The sequence below is a fragment of the Chlorocebus sabaeus genome, chromosome 8, assembly GCF_047675955.1.
Source record: "Chlorocebus sabaeus isolate Y175 chromosome 8, mChlSab1.0.hap1, whole genome shotgun sequence".
Taxonomy (NCBI): Eukaryota; Metazoa; Chordata; class Mammalia; order Primates; family Cercopithecidae; genus Chlorocebus; species Chlorocebus sabaeus.
The window spans coordinates 62,209,485-62,226,804 of record NC_132911.1 but is presented as its reverse complement, the minus strand read 5'-3'; the positions used below and the strand labels follow the sequence as shown (position 1 = coordinate 62,226,804).

Sequence of the window (17,320 nt, the reverse complement as noted above, 5' to 3'; positions counted from 1 at the left end):
TGATTCTAGTTTTATAACAATTAAGCCATTCTTTATGGCAGGAGTTAGAAATCAGGATCAAGTGGAATCTTGTCAAACCATCAGAGCTGGAGGTGATATCCCTGGCCCGGCCCAGCACCCCACACACATATGCCTCTAATGGTGTGCTACCACAGGGACTGTGGCTTCATTTAAGCTGTTTTCCTTCCTCCTAGATGCAAATTTAAGGTTAGGGATGACATCTTATTAATCTTTACTCCCAGAACCTAGCATAGTGCTAGGGCACGGAAGTACTCCAGAAATGTGTTCAATAAATGAACCACAGATCATTAACAGAATATGGCTTATGGGGCAGAACCTTCTAGAGCACAAAAAACCTGACCAAACCTGATCTCTTCTCAAATGAGGCTAGTGTATGTTTCCTCACATTCCTGAAATGAAGCAAACTCTGTAGGAAGCTGGAGGACAGCTCAGGCTGTTCCTGACACAACCAAGAACTGAGAACTGAGACCGGGCATGGTGGCTCACGCCTGTAATCCCAGCACTTTGGGAGGCCAAGGTGGGTAGATCACTTCAGGTCAGGAGTTCGAGACCAGCATGGCCAACATAGCGAAACCCTGTCTCCACTAAAAAAAAAAAAAAAAAATACAAAAAACTAACAGGGCATCGTGTCGCACATCTGTAATCCCAGCTACTCGGGAGGCTGAGGCACGAGAATTACTTGAACCTGGGAGGCAGAGGTTGCAGTGAGCTGAGATCACGACACTGCACTCCAGCCTAGATGACAGAGTGAGACACTGTCCCAAACCGAGTTTCACCAGCTATAGACAGAGCCGTGCCATCAACCACAACTCAATGCTCTCTAAAATGCCTTCGACCTGATCAGAGGACACATTTCAAATGAGTTACGGAAATCCAAATATAAACCTACAGAAGTGTTCTGATTTTCTAGCCAAGTAACCCTATAAAAAGAAAAAAAAATGAGGTCAGTTTGGCATGATTTGTTCTTAGTGGAATTATTCTTGCTTTTAGTTATTACTACTTTCTCTCCTACAAGTATACAACCATCTGCTTCGCACTATGTTTTAGAATGCTGCCAAGGAAATGGAGCAAAATCAATGAATGACAGAGTCTAGAATGGCACCATCTCATGATAATATAATGTAAGCCACAAATGTGAACCATATATGTTATCTTATGTTTTCATGTAAACATATTTTTAAATAAAAGAAGAGGTGAAGTTAATTTCGATAATATATTTAACCCAATCCAAAATATTACCATATCAACATGTAATTAATATAAAAATTATTGAGCTATTTTGCATTCTTTTCTCAAACTGAATCTTCAAAATCTGGCATGTTCTTACACTTTCAGGCACAATTCAGGCCAGCCACATTTCCAGTGCTGGGCAGCCACATGTGTCCTGTGGCTACCACACTGTACAGTGAAGGTCTAGGATCTCTTGGTGCCTTCTGCAAAATCCAGGCATTTACCTCGATCCCAGCACCTTTTGTGTTCTCCACAAACTCTCAGGTTATTATCAACAGTGGTACTTTGTTCCCATCTGCAAACTCCTTCAACACCCGAGATATAATCCACCTAAATCTCCAGATACAGACTACTCTCAAAGCAGCAGAGAGGTTGAAGACCGAAGCAGATACTCACAGGACTCCGCTGGCTGGAATGTGACTTACGCCCCTCTATCAAGTCCCACTGTCTAGAGGTCAGGCAGAGATATACCTTATGTCTGTGCATTGAAGTTACTTGAGCATCATAAAGACGAGGTTGTTTCTTCTCTTCTCTTTATTCAGAGGCAGAGAGAGTAGAGAGGAAGGAAAAGATGACCAAGGCCTGAACTCAGGTGGAGGGGTATCCAGAAATAGAGAGGAGCCAGACAGGGGAGGTATTTCAGGGTCAGATAAAGAGGAAAAACTAGGATGAGGGATGTCAATGGGGACTCGGGCTCTGGTGAGCTGCTGAGCATCAGCTGCAAGAACACAGTCTGCAGATACTGGCCTGTCTTCCACCTGCAGTGTGGAGGCCTCTCCTACTCACAGGGCTCACACCTGGTGTCGGCCTTAGTTCAGATGCAGGGGGAAGAATTCATTGAGTCCCCTCCAAAATTATAGCTCCAGAGGAGGAATCAGTTCTAGTGTTCCACAGCATTGCAGGGTGACTATAGTTAACAATAATTTATTATACACTTTCAAATAGCTAGAAGAGAGGATTCTGAATGTTCCTAATACACACACAAAAAAATGTTTGATGTGCTGGATATGCTAATTACCCAGATTTACTCATAACACATTAGATACGTGTATCCAAATACCAAGCTCTATTCCATGAATATATACAACTATTAGATGTTAATTAAAAATAATAATTGAAAAAAATGCAGCCGGGCGTGGTGGCTCATGCCTATAATCCCAGCACTTTGACAGGCCAAGGCGGGTGGATCACCGGAGGTCATGAGTTCGAGACCAGCCTGGCCAAAATGGTGAAACCCCGTCTCTACTAAAAATACAAAAATTAGTTGGGCGTGGTGGGAGGTGCCTGTAATCCCAGCTACTTGGGAAGCTGAGGCAAGAGAATTGCTTGAACCCGGGAAGCGGAGGTTGCAGTGAGCCAAGATCATGCCATTGCATTCCAGCCTGGGCGACAAGAGTGAGACTTCATCTCAAAAAAAAAAAAAAAAGAAAAAGAAAAGAAAATGCAAGCTTTTCATGACTCCTACACTGTCATTTCATTAGACCACAGAGCTTCAACGAATCTATTAAACATCTATGAGCACAGACAAAAACTGCATTGCTTACAGCTATAATTGCTATTTTAGGCATGAGAAATTTACCTTCTTGTTGATAGAAAAAAAAATAAATCTTACAGGAATTTTGTTACGTTACATATAAATATGTAAAGAAGAAAATAAAACCTTCTGACATAGCATTCCATTTGCATTACTCTTTGCTACAAGTATTTCCAGCACCTAGCATAATGCCTAGGTGCCTTACTTAGTCCATTGTGGCTCCTATAATAAAATTCTGTAAACTGGACAGCTTATAAACCACAAAAATTTCTCACAGTCCTGGAGGTTGGAAGCCCAAGATCAAGGCTAGATCCAGTCTAATGAGGGTCCCCATCCTGGTTCTCAGGTGGCACCTTCTCACTGTGTTCTCACACAGCTGAAGGAGCAGGGGAGTTCTCTGGGATTTCTTTTACAAGGGCACTAATCCCATTCATGAGGGCTCCACCCTCATCATCTAACCACTTGCCAAGGCCCTACCTCTGAATACCATCCCCTTGGGGATAAGATTTGAATACATGAATTTTGGGGACTCATAAAAATGCAGACTATAGCAGAGGGATGGAAAAGAAAATGGGATGAAACCTCATTTTTCTTCCAAACTAAAAAGATGTATCTTTGTTCCACTGATGCTGCATCACTCATGTCTGGTAGGAAACAGTGGGACCCACGTGATCCCATACACAAGGTATATGGACAATTTCAACAATAGCAACTGGACTCTAAAGTCATTTCTTAAAAGAGGCAACAGGACATTTCAGAGGGCTCATGAGGACAGAGCACCTGTGAGGGCAGTTCGTTTCTCTTATACCAGGCACTGACTTGGGGTTCAGACTAGAGAAGTGACGTTCTAAGAGACGGCTGAAGGCAAAGATGACATTCCAGCTAAGAGAAGAGGCCCATGGGGCTTACAGTTACCCAGTGCTTCAGGGCGAGGGAAGATTCAACTTCCACCCACCTAGGTAGCAGCATGGCACCTGGCACATTGTAGGAACTGAAATACTGGTTGGCTAGGAAATGGCAGTGGTGTCAGCAACTAGGGACACCAATAATCACCATATCAGCTGACCAAAATCCAAACTCTGGTTTTGGGGAAAAAAAAAAAAAAAATCAATTCAGCCAGGCCCGGTGGCTCATGCCTGTAATCCCAGCACTTTGGAAGGCTGAGGTGGGTGGATTACCTGAGTTCAAAAGGCAGAGACCAGCCTGGCCGACATGGTGAAACCCTGTCACTACTAAAAACACAAAAATTAGCCAGGTGTGGTGGCACATGCCTGTAGTCCCAGCTACTCGGGAGGCTGAGGCAGGAGAATTGCTTGAACCCGGGAGGTGGAGGTTGCAGTGAGCCAAGATCATACCACTGCACTCCAGCCTGGGGGACAGAGTGAGACTCTGTATCAGAAAGAAAAAAAAAAAAAAATTCAATTAAGGGTGGACTTCATGTGCTAACAGTGAAATGTCCTTAGTGAAAAGTTTTAGCTTTATTACACTCGGACCCAGCCAGTTTTACCCTAGAAGGTCTAGATAAAACTCTTCCTTGGGGTTTAAAGACCCACAGTCAGCCTACTGAACCCTGCCATGGCCATAGCACTAGGGTTCCATGGCCACCCACTATTGCACGGTCCCTTAGGCCTTATCCCAAGCCAGTGTCTGTAGTTGATTCTAGTCTCAAACCAACTCCTGGCCCAAAGAGGGACAGATGAAGAGCCGTTGGAAAGTCTAGAGCATTCTAAACAAGTGAGTCTAAAAGTGAACTCAGAGAAATTATTAAGTTTTAGTTATATGCAACTGCTCAGTTCTTTACTACTTGAAGCCTAAACTCTCAGAAAGCAAAGCTAAAATTGCACATAAGCAGGAACGCATCAACTATTTCAACCATAAACTGACAGAGCCATCACACAAAGTAGTGCCAGGAAAAAGTATGTAAAATATAAGGATCTGCCTGAATAATAATATTATTGTCATTATTATTACTGTGATTGATTTCACGTGCTAATGGAGGAAAAGCCAGTTGTGAATGATGGTTTCTGAAAAAAAATGATAGAGAGCCCAGTTCCTTCCTGATATCACCACGTTAGGCAATAAATGGTAGTTACCATCAAATTAAATAACTATCTTCTGTTAATACCAGAAAATGTTATTTTTAAGTTTCAAAACACTTCTTTACCTGGTCAAAATCTGAAGAGTAAAGAGGAATGAAACCTCTAAATAAGATGTAATTGTACGAAGTAACTGCCATCACTTTACACCTGAATATAAGTTTTGTTGGGGATAATTCATAAAATGGAGACTTAGACTTGGTAGAAGTGTAAGAGGTGCTAATGGCTCTAACAGTCATCTCCACGTGCACCTTACAAAGACCATACGGATTAGGGAGGAAACGGGTATCAACAACACCACTGTTTTTGTTTCATAGACAATGTTCACCATGGAAAAATACACAGGCATACCTTGTTTTACTGCACTTCACTTTAACATGCTCCAAAGATAAGGTTTTTTTTACAAATAGAAGGTCTGTGGCAATTCAGCATCAAACAAGTCTGTCAGTGCCATGAGCACGTGCTCACTTCTGGTCTGTGTATCACATTTTGGTAATTCGCATAATATTTTAAACTTTTTCATTGTTTTACCTGTTAAGGTGATCTGTGATCAGGGATCTTCAATGTTACCGTTGTAATTGTTTGGGGGCACTATGAAGTGTAACCACATAAGATAGCAAACAACCAATAAGTGTATGTGTTCTGACTGCTCCACTGACTGCTGCACCACTCTCCAACCCATCCTTCCTCTGCTCAGGCCTCCCTATCCTCTCAGACACAACAATACTGATATGAGGCCAATTAACAACCCTACAACGGCCTCTAAGTGTTAAAGTGAAGGGAAGAGTCACACATCTCTCACTTTAAATCAACTGCTATAAATGATTATGCTTAACGAGAAAGGCATGTCAAAAGCCACGACAGGTCAAAACTAGGCCTCTTCAACCAAACGGTGAACCAAGTTGGGCATGCAAAGGAAAGTTCTTGAAGGAAACTTAAACTGCTACTCCAGCAAACTCACAAAGAAGGATGAGAAAGCAAAACAGCCTTATTGCTTCTCGGGAGACAGTTTTAGTGGTCTGGCTAAAAAATTAAACCAGCCACAATATTCCCTTAAGTCAAAGCCCAATCCAGAGCAAGGCCTTAACTCTCTTCAATTCAACGAAGGCTGAGAGAGACGAAAGAGCTGCAAAGGAATAACTGAAAGTTAGAAGAGGTTGGTTCATGAGGTTTGTTTGTTTGAGATGGAGTTTTGCTCTGTCACCCAGGCTGGAGTGCAGTGGTGCGATCTCAGCTCACTGCAACCTCCGCTTCTCAGTCTCAAGCAATTCTCCTGCCTCAGCCTCCCAAGTAGCTGGGACTACAGGCATGCACAACCAGGCCTGGCTAATTTTTGTATCTTTAGTGGAGACAAGATTTCGCCATGTTGGCCAGGCTGGTCTTGAACAGGTCAGTTCAAGGTCAGTTGGCCTGACCTCAAGTGATCCACTCACCTCAGCCTCCCAAACTGCTGGGATTACAGGTATGAGCTAGTGTGCCCGGCGCTTCGTGAGATTTAAGGAAAGAAGCCATCTCCATAACATAGAAATGCAAGGTGAAGCAGCAAGTGCTAACGCAGAAGTTGCACAAGTTATCCAGAATATTGACTTAAGATCATTGATGAAGATGGCTACAACTAGACAACAGATTTTCAGTGTAGACGAAATGGCCTTATATTGGAAGAAGATGTCATCTAGGACAGGGGATCCCAATCCCTGGGGTTAGGAACTAGGGTGCACAGCAAGAGGTGAGTGGTAGGCAAGCAGTCCATCTTCTGTCAGATCAGTGGAGACATTAGATTTTCAAAGGAACACAAACCCTATTGTGAATTGTGCATGCAAGGAATCTGGGTTGCATGCTCCTTAGGAGAATCTAATGAAAAATGTAATGAGCTTGAATCATCATGAAACTACCCCCCTCCCCCACCCCATCCCCCAGTCTATGGAAAAATTGTCTTCCACAAAACTGGTCCCTGGTGCCAAAAATGTTGGGGACCGCTGATCTAGAACTTTCACAGCTATAGGGAGAAGTCAATGTCTGGCTTCAAAGCTTCAAAAGACAGTTTGACTCTCTCATTAGAAGCTAATGCAGTTGGTAACCTGAAGTTGAAACTAACGCTGATTTACCACTCTGAACGTCCCAGGGCCCTTAAGAATGATACTAAGTCTACTATCCCTGTGCTCTATACAACAAAGCCTGGATGACAGCACATCTGTTTACAGTATGAGCTACTGAATATTTTAAGATCACTGTTGAGACCCACTGCTCAGGAAAAAGATTCCTTTCAAAATATTACTGCTCAATTACAATGCCCCTGGTCACCCAAAAGCTCTGATAGAGATGTACAAGGACAAAAATGTTGTTTTCATGCCTGCTAACACAACATTCATTCTGCAGCACATAGATCATTGAGTAATTTCAACTTTCAAGTCTCATTATTTAAGTAATACACTTTGTAAGGCTATAGCTGCCATAGACACTGATTGCTCTGATGTATCCGGGAAAAGTAAATTGAAAGCCTGGAAAGGATTCAGCATTCTAAATACCATTAAGAACAGTCATGATTCATGGGAGGATATCAAAACATTAACATTAACAGGAGTTTGGAAGAAGTTGATCCCAACTCTCATAGATGACTTTGAGAGGTTCAAGACTTCCATGAAGGAAGCAACTTCAGATCTGGTGGAAAGCACAAGAGAACTAGAGTTACAAGTGGAGCCTGAAGATGTGACTGAATTGCTGCAATCTCATAATAAAACCAATGATGACGAGTTGCTTATTATGGATGAAAAAATAAAAACTCATTTCTTGAGATGGAATCTACTCCTGCCGAAGATGCTCTACTGTTGAAAGGACAACAAAGAATTTAGAATATTACATAACTTAGTTCATAAAACAGTGGCAGGGTTTGAGAAGACTGACTACAGTTCTGAAAGTTCTACTATGGGGAAAGTGCTATCAAACAGCAACACATGCTCTAGAGAAATCTTTGGTGAAAGGAAGACTCAGTTCATGCAGCAAACTTCATTATTGTCTTGTTTTAAGAAATTGCCACAGCTACTTCAACATGCAGTAACTGCCACCCTGATCAGTCAGCAGCCACCAACACTAAGGCAAGAACCTTTAGCAGCAGAAAGAGTATGACTTGCTGAAGGCTCAAATGATCATCAGCATTGTTTAGCAATAAGTATTTTAATTAAGGTATGTACATTGTTTTCTTAGACAATGCTCTTGCACACTTAATAGATTACAATACAGTTAAAGCATAATTTTTATATGCACCCAGAAACCAAAAAATTCTTGTGACTCACTTTATTGTAATATTCATTTTATGGTGGTGGTCTGGAATCAAACCTACGATTTGTCTCCAAGGTATGCCAGTAGATACTGTCTTCATAGTGGATGAACTTACTGTCTTACAGAAGATACACTCACAAAACCAAGAATACACCAAAAATGCAGCAATCAATTGGGTCAATAAAGGAAGTGCTGGTCAGGAAGGAAAAAGTATGATGTTGCTAGCACTATTGAGAAAGACTTTGTAGAGGAGCAGGACTTAGAGGAGGGGTACCTGGTGTTAACACTCTTGGAGTCAGCTCATTTAAACCAACTTGGGAAATATACTTTTACAAAAGTGTTTTAACAAAACCTTACTCTGATTGTATTACATATATGTGATTGTTAATTTTATGTGTCTACTTGATTGGGCTATTGGGGTGCCCAGGTATCTTGTTAAACATTATTTCTGGCTGTACCTGTGGGTGTTTCTGGATGAAATCAGCATTGAATTGATGAACTGAGTAAAGGAAATGGCCCTTCCCAATGTGGGTGAGCATTATCCAACCAGTAGAAGGCCCAAATGGAACAAAAAGGTGGAGAAAGATTGATTTCTCTCTCTCTCTCTCTCTCTCTCTCTCGTTGCTTAGCTAATATATCTATATTTTCCTGACCTTACACTGGAACTTATACCATTGGTTCTCCTGGGTCTCCATCCTGGAGACAGCAGACCATGGGACTTCTCAGCCTCCATAATCATGTAAGCCAATTCCTTGTAATAAATCTCTTTTTCTATGTATATTCTATTGGTTCTGATTCTCTGACTTATACAAGGTATATGTGAATAATTAATACCATCTGGTAAAATTAAAAGTCCAAAGTAAAATGAAGATACTTAAGCATCTCTGGCACAAAATGCATAAAGGTATTTGCTAATATGCTGGTATGCTTCATTAAAGGGCCCTGTGATTTGGTCCCTTTATGGATAACTCACAGTACCTAAACAGCAGCATGTTTCACACTGAAATTACTCTGAAAAAGGCTTGTGGAGATAGCAACCAGGGATGAACAATCAAAACAGTTCAATCTTGTGACGCCAGTGAATCCTGAAAGGAAAAATACCTGTAAGAAAAATCAAATAAGCAAATCAGGCCACATGAGTTAAAGCACATGTCACATTGAGGCAAGGGCAGAGCCACTTCTAACAGGAAAAACAGGAAATGCTATGTACATACTGAACACTAGGCCCTTCACACACACACACACACACACACACACACCACACACACCTGCACATACTAGCTCCATGACAAGTGTGGCACTTTCACTGCTTCCATGGAAAATTCATTTGAAGTCAATTTCCAAATAATACAGGCACACCATAGACAATCTCTGGCACTACCTAAAAGAACATTTCAACTACCCACAAAATATATATTTATATGACTGTACTACTCTCCACCACCAAGACAGGTACATACAGATTCACTAAGAAGAACTAGAAAAAAAAGTCTTCATTAAATTAAAGAACTAAGTTACTAGGCAGGCAGTCTATCCTCGCAAAAACTGTGGCCACTTTACCAAAACGTTATAAAACGGTTTATGGTTACACAGCCGGTGCATGTTGCAGGTTGGAACAAAGCCAACAGAAGCTGTGAAGAGCACCCATGACTAGTCATATTAACAACCCACACAATGATTTCTCTTCTCCTGTCATGGTCACTAAACAAGAACAAAATTTATTGGGGAAAAAAAATCTGATTTTAAAATCACAACATTCCAATTAATGATCATTTGAAAGGACACTGACTAGGGATAGATTAAAGGAATTTTTTTTCAAATCCCCAACTCACAGTCAACCGTACAATGAACCTCCCAATTCACCTTGTTTTAACTATGTGGTAAAAACACACGAGGGTAATCAGGATTCATTGGTATTTTCCAAAATTGCTGAATGCCCAATTTCCAACTGTCTCTTTTTGGCCAAGAGTAGAAACGGTAGCCCCCATGGCAGCCAGAGAAAGTAAATTGACTAACGTGTTTGGGCATGTGTGTGACTAAATATATATACACATCCATAAATGTGGAGTGTCTACAAAAGTGTTTGAAGATAAGTCTTTGCATTTTATTCATTAAACTTCACCCAAGGACTGTAGTCAACAAGCAAAAACTGTGCAAGATTAAAAGCCTGAAGAAGAATACACAAATATTCTTATTTATAAAATGAGTATGATTTCCTATTGAAAAATACAAACAGCACCAAAATCAGTGTACTAACAAAAGCCCTTACAATGAGATGTGATATCACAAGTAACATAAAAGAACTTAGCAGAAACTGAGAGAATCATCCACTATCCATCATCCATCTGGCAGCTCCCACTATACTCAAACTAAATGGAAACGCTACAACCCAACCCCAACTCCCCTGTGGTCCATAAGGCCCTGCTGACCTGGTTCCTTTGCTGCTATCTCTTGTTCCTCACAAGGGCAGGATCTGCCTGTCTCAGGGCCTTTGCATGGGTCATCCTCAATGCCCAGAGACCTTGCAGAGGTTGCCTTCTTTTCACTGAAGTCAGCCCCAAAGTCCTCAGTGAAGCCCTCCCAGACCACCAAGCCCAGATGGAAAAGTGGCCCCCATTCTTGACTGCACTTATTACTGCCTTAAATTCACTTTTCACTTATTCACTTAATTTATTATCTATTTTCCCACTTTACACAATAAAGCCTCAAAGAGGAAGGAACCTTGTCTTTCCTGACTGGTGTTTATTCAAAGTACCTGGCACACAATAAGTCCTCTATCAATATCTGTTTAATATAATCATCATAGTAGAGGAACTTAGTAAACTATGTTCTTTTGCATAATTACTTATTTTTTATTTATATTAAGTTCCAGTTAACGGGACAAAAAAAAATCACTGGTGAGAATCATCGTTTTGAAGCCTATATGTGATTCCTCCCAAAAAATAAAATTAAAAAGATGAAATAAACTTCTAATGGGGCTGTGAGGAAAAAAAAATGTTTTGCATTACAACACAACCACTCAAAAATTTCCCATATGCCTGTGAATTGTATTTTTAAAAGCCTTATCTGGAACTGGACAATTTCAAAACCCATTGATCTTGCCCTGATGTATAAAACATACCACAGAATTCTTCTAATTCTTCCAGAAACCTGTCTACCAAATGACATACTGTTTCCTTTTGCTTAGGTATTCATTTTTGAACTTCTCTCTAAAGTGTTTACAATTTTAAAGTCACAGATTTAATGCCGGTTTAAAACTGTTTAATCATCCACATGTTCACTACTTTTGTCACCAAACATACTGAGCAAAGAAAGTAACTTGCTTCACCTACTAAAGTTTCCTTTAAAACAACAACAACAACAAAAAACAAGGCTTATTTCTTTGAATGCCAGTTTCTTATGGGAGTTTCCTCATGAGACAAACTGTAAAATGTGAAAAACGTAAAAATCTCACTCAATCCGTTCTTCCCATAAGTGTAAGGAAATTTCAGATGTCAAAATGACATAGGCATGATTTAAATAAATTACTTTTATATTACAAAAGGATCATTCAGAAACAAACTAAGGTTTTTTTAAAACAGGATGAAAAAGAAATTCTGGAACAGTGGAGAAGTCTTATATCTTTATTATCTGTAATCGTTTGGATGTTAACATTCACAAAAAATGAAAAACTAAGTTTCCTACAATTATTCCCCAAAATTTTTCATACAAATCATCCCATAACTTATCCTTTCAAAGTCTAGAGTTAATGCTACATTTAGCTTCCTTGATAAACACTTTGGCTATAATATGTGTTTTCTTCTGAACAATTCCCAAATACTACATTTTTATATTTCTATAATGTTTTCAGTATAAAAAAAATCACCATTAAAAAAATCAGATTAGGCTCTGCCTAAAGTCTAAAATAAAATAAATGAATATACAGAAAGAGGATTTGATTCAAGGTTTCCAAAATCATCATAATCCCCTCTGATGTACTTAAGTGATCGAAATGAATAAACTTTCTTTAACCCAAGGGAAAGAAAGTCACTGGGCATATGGGGAGCTGTGGTTCTCCCAGATCACCTGAGCAACAAAGTCAAAAACAAACCCAACATTATTTATTACTTCTAAATCTAAGACATTTTTATCAGAGTCTACATAGTTCAAAGAAGTTAAATGTGCCATCTCTCTCTTCAACCTTCCTAAAACAAGCGATCTTTAACAAGGTATTGTGAAATCTTAAAAGGTTTCCCTTGAAAACTAAAAGTGGTGTACCTTTTCTCATTTTAGACTCTTTGATAATCAAATGCTAACCACAAAATTCAAAGTATGTCAATGAGTTCTAGAGAAGAGATTTGTTGACATCAAACCTGAAAAGTAAGTATGGAACACAAACACCTCCAGCAACTGAATGTACAAGGCAGAAGTTACTCCTCCTGGTATGACAGAAAGATTCATGGGGTCTGGAGACACACATACCTTGCCACATATTAGCTATGTGACTCAGACAAGTCACTTCCCTTCACCTGTATGATAGAAAAGGGATAACAGCACCTACTCTCTCTTAGAGGAGAGAACGCACCCAACATCAACCATCGAGGACTTTGCTGGTCCCAGAGCCAGCCCTTAGAGATAACTGTTATTATGAACCAGAAAATCCTTTTTCTGAGTGTACTAGATTTCTAGGCTTGGTGTCTGTACTGAATAAAATGGATGTATTTTTCTTGGATGAGTCATGACTTTGCAACACTTCAGTCTTCATCCTGAATATCAATTCTCACTGCATCACACCAGGAGGCAGAAGAATGATGCAAATCAAAGTAAATGAGAATTGGCCCTAAGAAATTGTTTTCTTAAATAAATTCAAGATGCAAGTAGGTTTCTGATCATTTGTTTCTCTCTCCTAAAAAGTTAAGTATGAAAAAAGTTCAGATTAGTTGGAGATACTCTAGGCTCAGCTGATCAATATGACTCTACTATGGGAAAATAAAGTGAACAGTTGCCTAATAATATTTTTACAAGCAATGTTTGTCTAGCACCTAAAATGCGATCGCTTTCAGAGAGAAAAATGGTCAACAGTCTACAAATGTTGAACATATAAAGTACAAATTTAAAAACAAACTGTATTCCCAAAAAGATTGTTGGATAGTGTCTGGTTGGTAAGAGTATGTTTTGGGGGGAGCCAACAATGGGATTGCTAAATTAATCCCTGGGATTCTACTAGACCATACACGTGCCTCCTCCACCAGCCTTGTCTACAGCACCATCTACTGCCAAGCCACTGTGCCTACAACAGTTTTGCTTCTGCAGTGCCCTAAGAGTTAATACCATTCCTTCGCTTAGCTAAGTAAGTTATTTAGGAATAATAATTTTAAAAAAGTCACTTCAAAGTTAAAGGGGAAAGGAGAACATGAAATGAGAGTAAACTCCTGACAATCATTTAAAATATCTAAACAGCAAACACAATCTTTGGTTACTAACATATGGCAAATAAGTAGTTTTAAATAAGTGAGTTTTCTTAGCTTGTTAGGCTATGAATCCTGCTCTAAAGATTAAAGCATGAATAAGAATTAAATGCTCTGCTTGACGTATATACAGTAGACATATTTATCTTTTATCATCTTTTAACACTGTGAGAGTTACTTAACTCTGCTGTACCAATGGTTCTTTCCACTGGGAATTGGAAGTAGGATTCTAAACCTAGAGAACAAGGGAATGCAGGGGAGGTAAGGGATGGAGTTCAGCACCTAGGTCTTCCCTAATGTCGAAGCCTCTCTTTAAACAATTAGGCTCTTAAGGACAACCAGGTCTCCTTATAAAAGGCACCAGGGCATGACTGGGTTCAGGACTGTGGTCTTACCCTTAGAGATCCACTATGTAAGATGAATTAAATCAACCCTTACCATGCATAAGGATACACAGAGGAGCCTGTCAGTCATAAGCAAAATAACAACCCAACCTCAGCCCGGATCTAAAATTAAAACCACAGACTTAAAATAGATCACGATTTAACAGATCAGAATTTTAAAAATCAAAACAGCCATTTTCCAAACAGAAAAAAAACACATAGCTTGATAAGAAAAAATAAAAGTAATATTAGCTGACACCTAGAACTATATGCAAGGCACTGTTCTAAGCACTTTATGTCAGGCTGACAAGGCACCAATCACCTCTCTGTTCAATTAGTGACTTTACAGTGTACAATCTTTAGTAATACTACAGATTAAATACGTAGGTAAACCAGTGGGATGTTATCAGTGAAGGATTCTAGTTTACCATTAACTCACCCTTATTCTAGAATAACTATGCTTAATAAATAGCTTACCTGAATGACCAGGGGTTGTGACGTCACAAAAAGGAGCACAAGAAATTAATACAAGTATCTTCTCACAAATGACTACGTGTAAGTTGGGGGGAAAATACTAAATAAATACTTTCTTCACTAACAAAGGAAACGAAGAAAATGGAAGTCCTACTATTCACACTGCAAAAATGCTTATTCTACTATCATATTCCCTTTCGAGAAATAGACCAGTTACGCCAGAAGTGCAGTATTGTCACAGATGTGTGCCAGATTTTGCAGAAGAGATAAGTTGGCTGTGAGGAAGAACTCAAAGTTTGCCTATTTTTTAGGCATGAAAGAAAGCCTGCGCGCGCGCGTTGTGTGTGTGTGTGTGTGTGTGTGTGTGAATAAATCTAAATAACAACTTGAAAGGGTTAAAAAGCCGGGCACCAGGTGTTTTCTTTCCACTTTCCAGAGTAATTTAAGCACATTGCAAAGTTATCTCCCCCTTCCCCACGAGCCAGCTTAGGGGAGACCTGTCACTGCCATGTACAACGTACAGCTCCAGCTCTAAACAATAGGAGGGCACCAAGCTGGGCAGCAGGCATCGCGGCTTCCCACAGCCTGCATGGGCTTTGTTGCCAAGTTATGAGCTTCGCTGGGTGATGGAGGCACGAGTGAGCCAAGGAGAATTTAATTCTATTTCAAATCTGTATGCTTTCAAAGAAAATAGAGACAATTGAGGCCACGGGACGAGCTGGAGGAGGTAACCAAAAGCAAACTTTCGGAACCTCAGAATCTACATTTGTAGCAGACAAGGATTTAGTGGTATTGATATTCTCAAATTATTTAACACTGAGATTAGAGACCATTCAAGGAGCGGTGGCCGAGAGGAGTTCTCATAACTCGTAGTCTCACTCCTCCAGCAGCAACCGGCAGACGCGCTTTCGGAGCCCACCTCCGCTCCGCAGCACCGCCAGCTTCCCCCAGCCTTGGCTCCAACCCCGGCTCCAGCCCCGGCCCCGCGCCCGGCCTCCTAGCCGAGCCCGGGACTTGCAGCCAAGTCGAGCGCAGAGGGGGCACGGGGTAGGCAGCGGCGCTGCGCCTCCCCCGGCGGCCCAGAAAGCCGGCCGGGGTCCGCCTGGGCCAGTGAGGCCGGGCTGAATGGAGACCCGGGCCGGGTGGGGAAGCTGCAGGCGCAAAGCCGGCTTAGCTCCGCGCCGCCCAGCCGCGCGCAGCTCTCGCATTGTCCGCAGTCGGGGCGCGGCGCGACCACTGAACCCGAATCTCAACCCCAACCCAGCAGTCTCTCTCCCGGCCCCCACGGCCCAGTCTTACCTGGGCCGCGCACCCCAGTCCCTGGCGGTGCGGCCCGAGCCGGGCGCCAGGCTCCCGGAGACTGCGAGGAGGGAGAGTCGGGGCCCGCGAGGGACGGAGGGCCGAGAGCGGGCTGTAGGGGTTGCCGAGTCCTCACGGTCACCGTCGCGGGGCCGCTGGTAGAGAGCAGACGGGGCTGGCGGAACGGGCCCAGGACGCGCGGCCGCGGAGGGCCCGGCTGGCGGCGGCCGCGATGGTTTGGTCTGCACCGAGTGGGAGGGCTCAGGCAGGCTTCGCCGGAGAGCGAGGGAGGGAACTTGGAGCCAGTTGCTGTGGCCGAGAGCGCGTGTCCCTGAGCCAGTGTACACGCCCCTCGTGCGCCCCGCCCCTCCTCCATCCCGCCCCCACCCCACCTTCCGGGTTCCCACCCCTCTCGCACCTCAGCTCCAAGCTCTGCCTCTCTCCCAACATCTCCACCCCGCTACTGATGTCCACCCCACCCCTGACCCACCCCCACTGCACTCGGTCGGAGCCCCCATTTCCTCCCCCTCCCCCACGCCCACCTATATCCGCACACAAGCACCCCCTCCCTGCTCCCACCCGGTGATGCCGCTGGATCTCGGACTGCCACCCCAGTGCAGATAGCTCAGCTCTGTAGACTTAGAGCCTGTGTCCTGAATAAGATAACCCCACCTAGTAGTCAAGCCACCCAAAGGTCTTGGTGCTTGACATTTTCTCTTTACTAACTTTCATATACTCAGATGGAGCGGTCTAGCTTAATTTCTGAAGGCATTTTTAAGACCAAAATAAGTTTGGAGAAAATAGTAAAAAATAACGAAAAATATCATGCATGATGTACTTACCTCTGAAATGTGGGCCAGCTGATGTTTTAAAATGAAATGTTTTGGGGTGCATCATTATAAATCGTCTAATATATTATTTAAGAATGCTTTCTGCTTAGATTTGCTTAATAACTTGGTTGTTTCATGAGAGGGGTTGTTTTAGGAAAACTAAACACATTATAATTTAATTTTGCTATTGGGAAGTCTAAAAGATAAAATCTATCTTTATCAAAATGAATTTGAATGGAATACAGACTCACAAAATAATTGTTTCTTCTAGAAAATATTTAGCAAGGATTCAACGATTTCTTTTTAATCTCTAGTACATTGAAAATACAATTTCACTCATCGCATTTTCTCAGAAAGATCGTTTTATATTTGAATTGTGCTTCAATTCAATGAATCTGTTGTTTCATAATAGTTAAGAAGTTGCCAACTAAATAAAAGTCAGACTTTATAGTAATTTTTTTTTTTTTTTTTTGCGAATTAAAAGAATACCATTTTAAGAAAGTGACATGATACTGGGATTTAAATGGAACTTTCCTTTGGCATACTAATATATTCCTTATGATCACAGATTACGCTGTGGTCTCCATTAACTCCAAAAGTCACATAACAGTAGAAAGAAATTATTTTTCATCATTCCCATAGCAAATTGGAACCAACTTCTCTCCCTCTCAGGTATAGTTTTTTTTTCCCCCCACTTCTTTGCCCCAATCCCTTCCTTTTAGGAATTTCC

At 41.5% G+C, this 17,320-nt stretch overlaps 1 protein-coding gene across 5 annotated transcripts in view; it reads right to left on the bottom strand.

The window, feature by feature from the left end:
* Positions 1 to 16,092, bottom strand: part of FAM110B (family with sequence similarity 110 member B) — a 156,626-nt gene extending 140,534 nt beyond the window's left edge. For 3 of the 5 annotated variants that reach the window (XM_073018099.1, XM_008000700.3, XM_038000477.2), the window contains exon 1: positions 15,761 to 16,092. The gene's annotated coding sequence lies outside the window, so the exon portion shown is untranslated. The remainder of the gene's footprint in view (positions 1 to 15,760) is intronic. The other 2 variants (XM_073018098.1, XM_038000474.2) reach the window with 1 other exon arrangement.
* Positions 16,093 to 17,320: the final 1,228 nt, after the last annotated feature.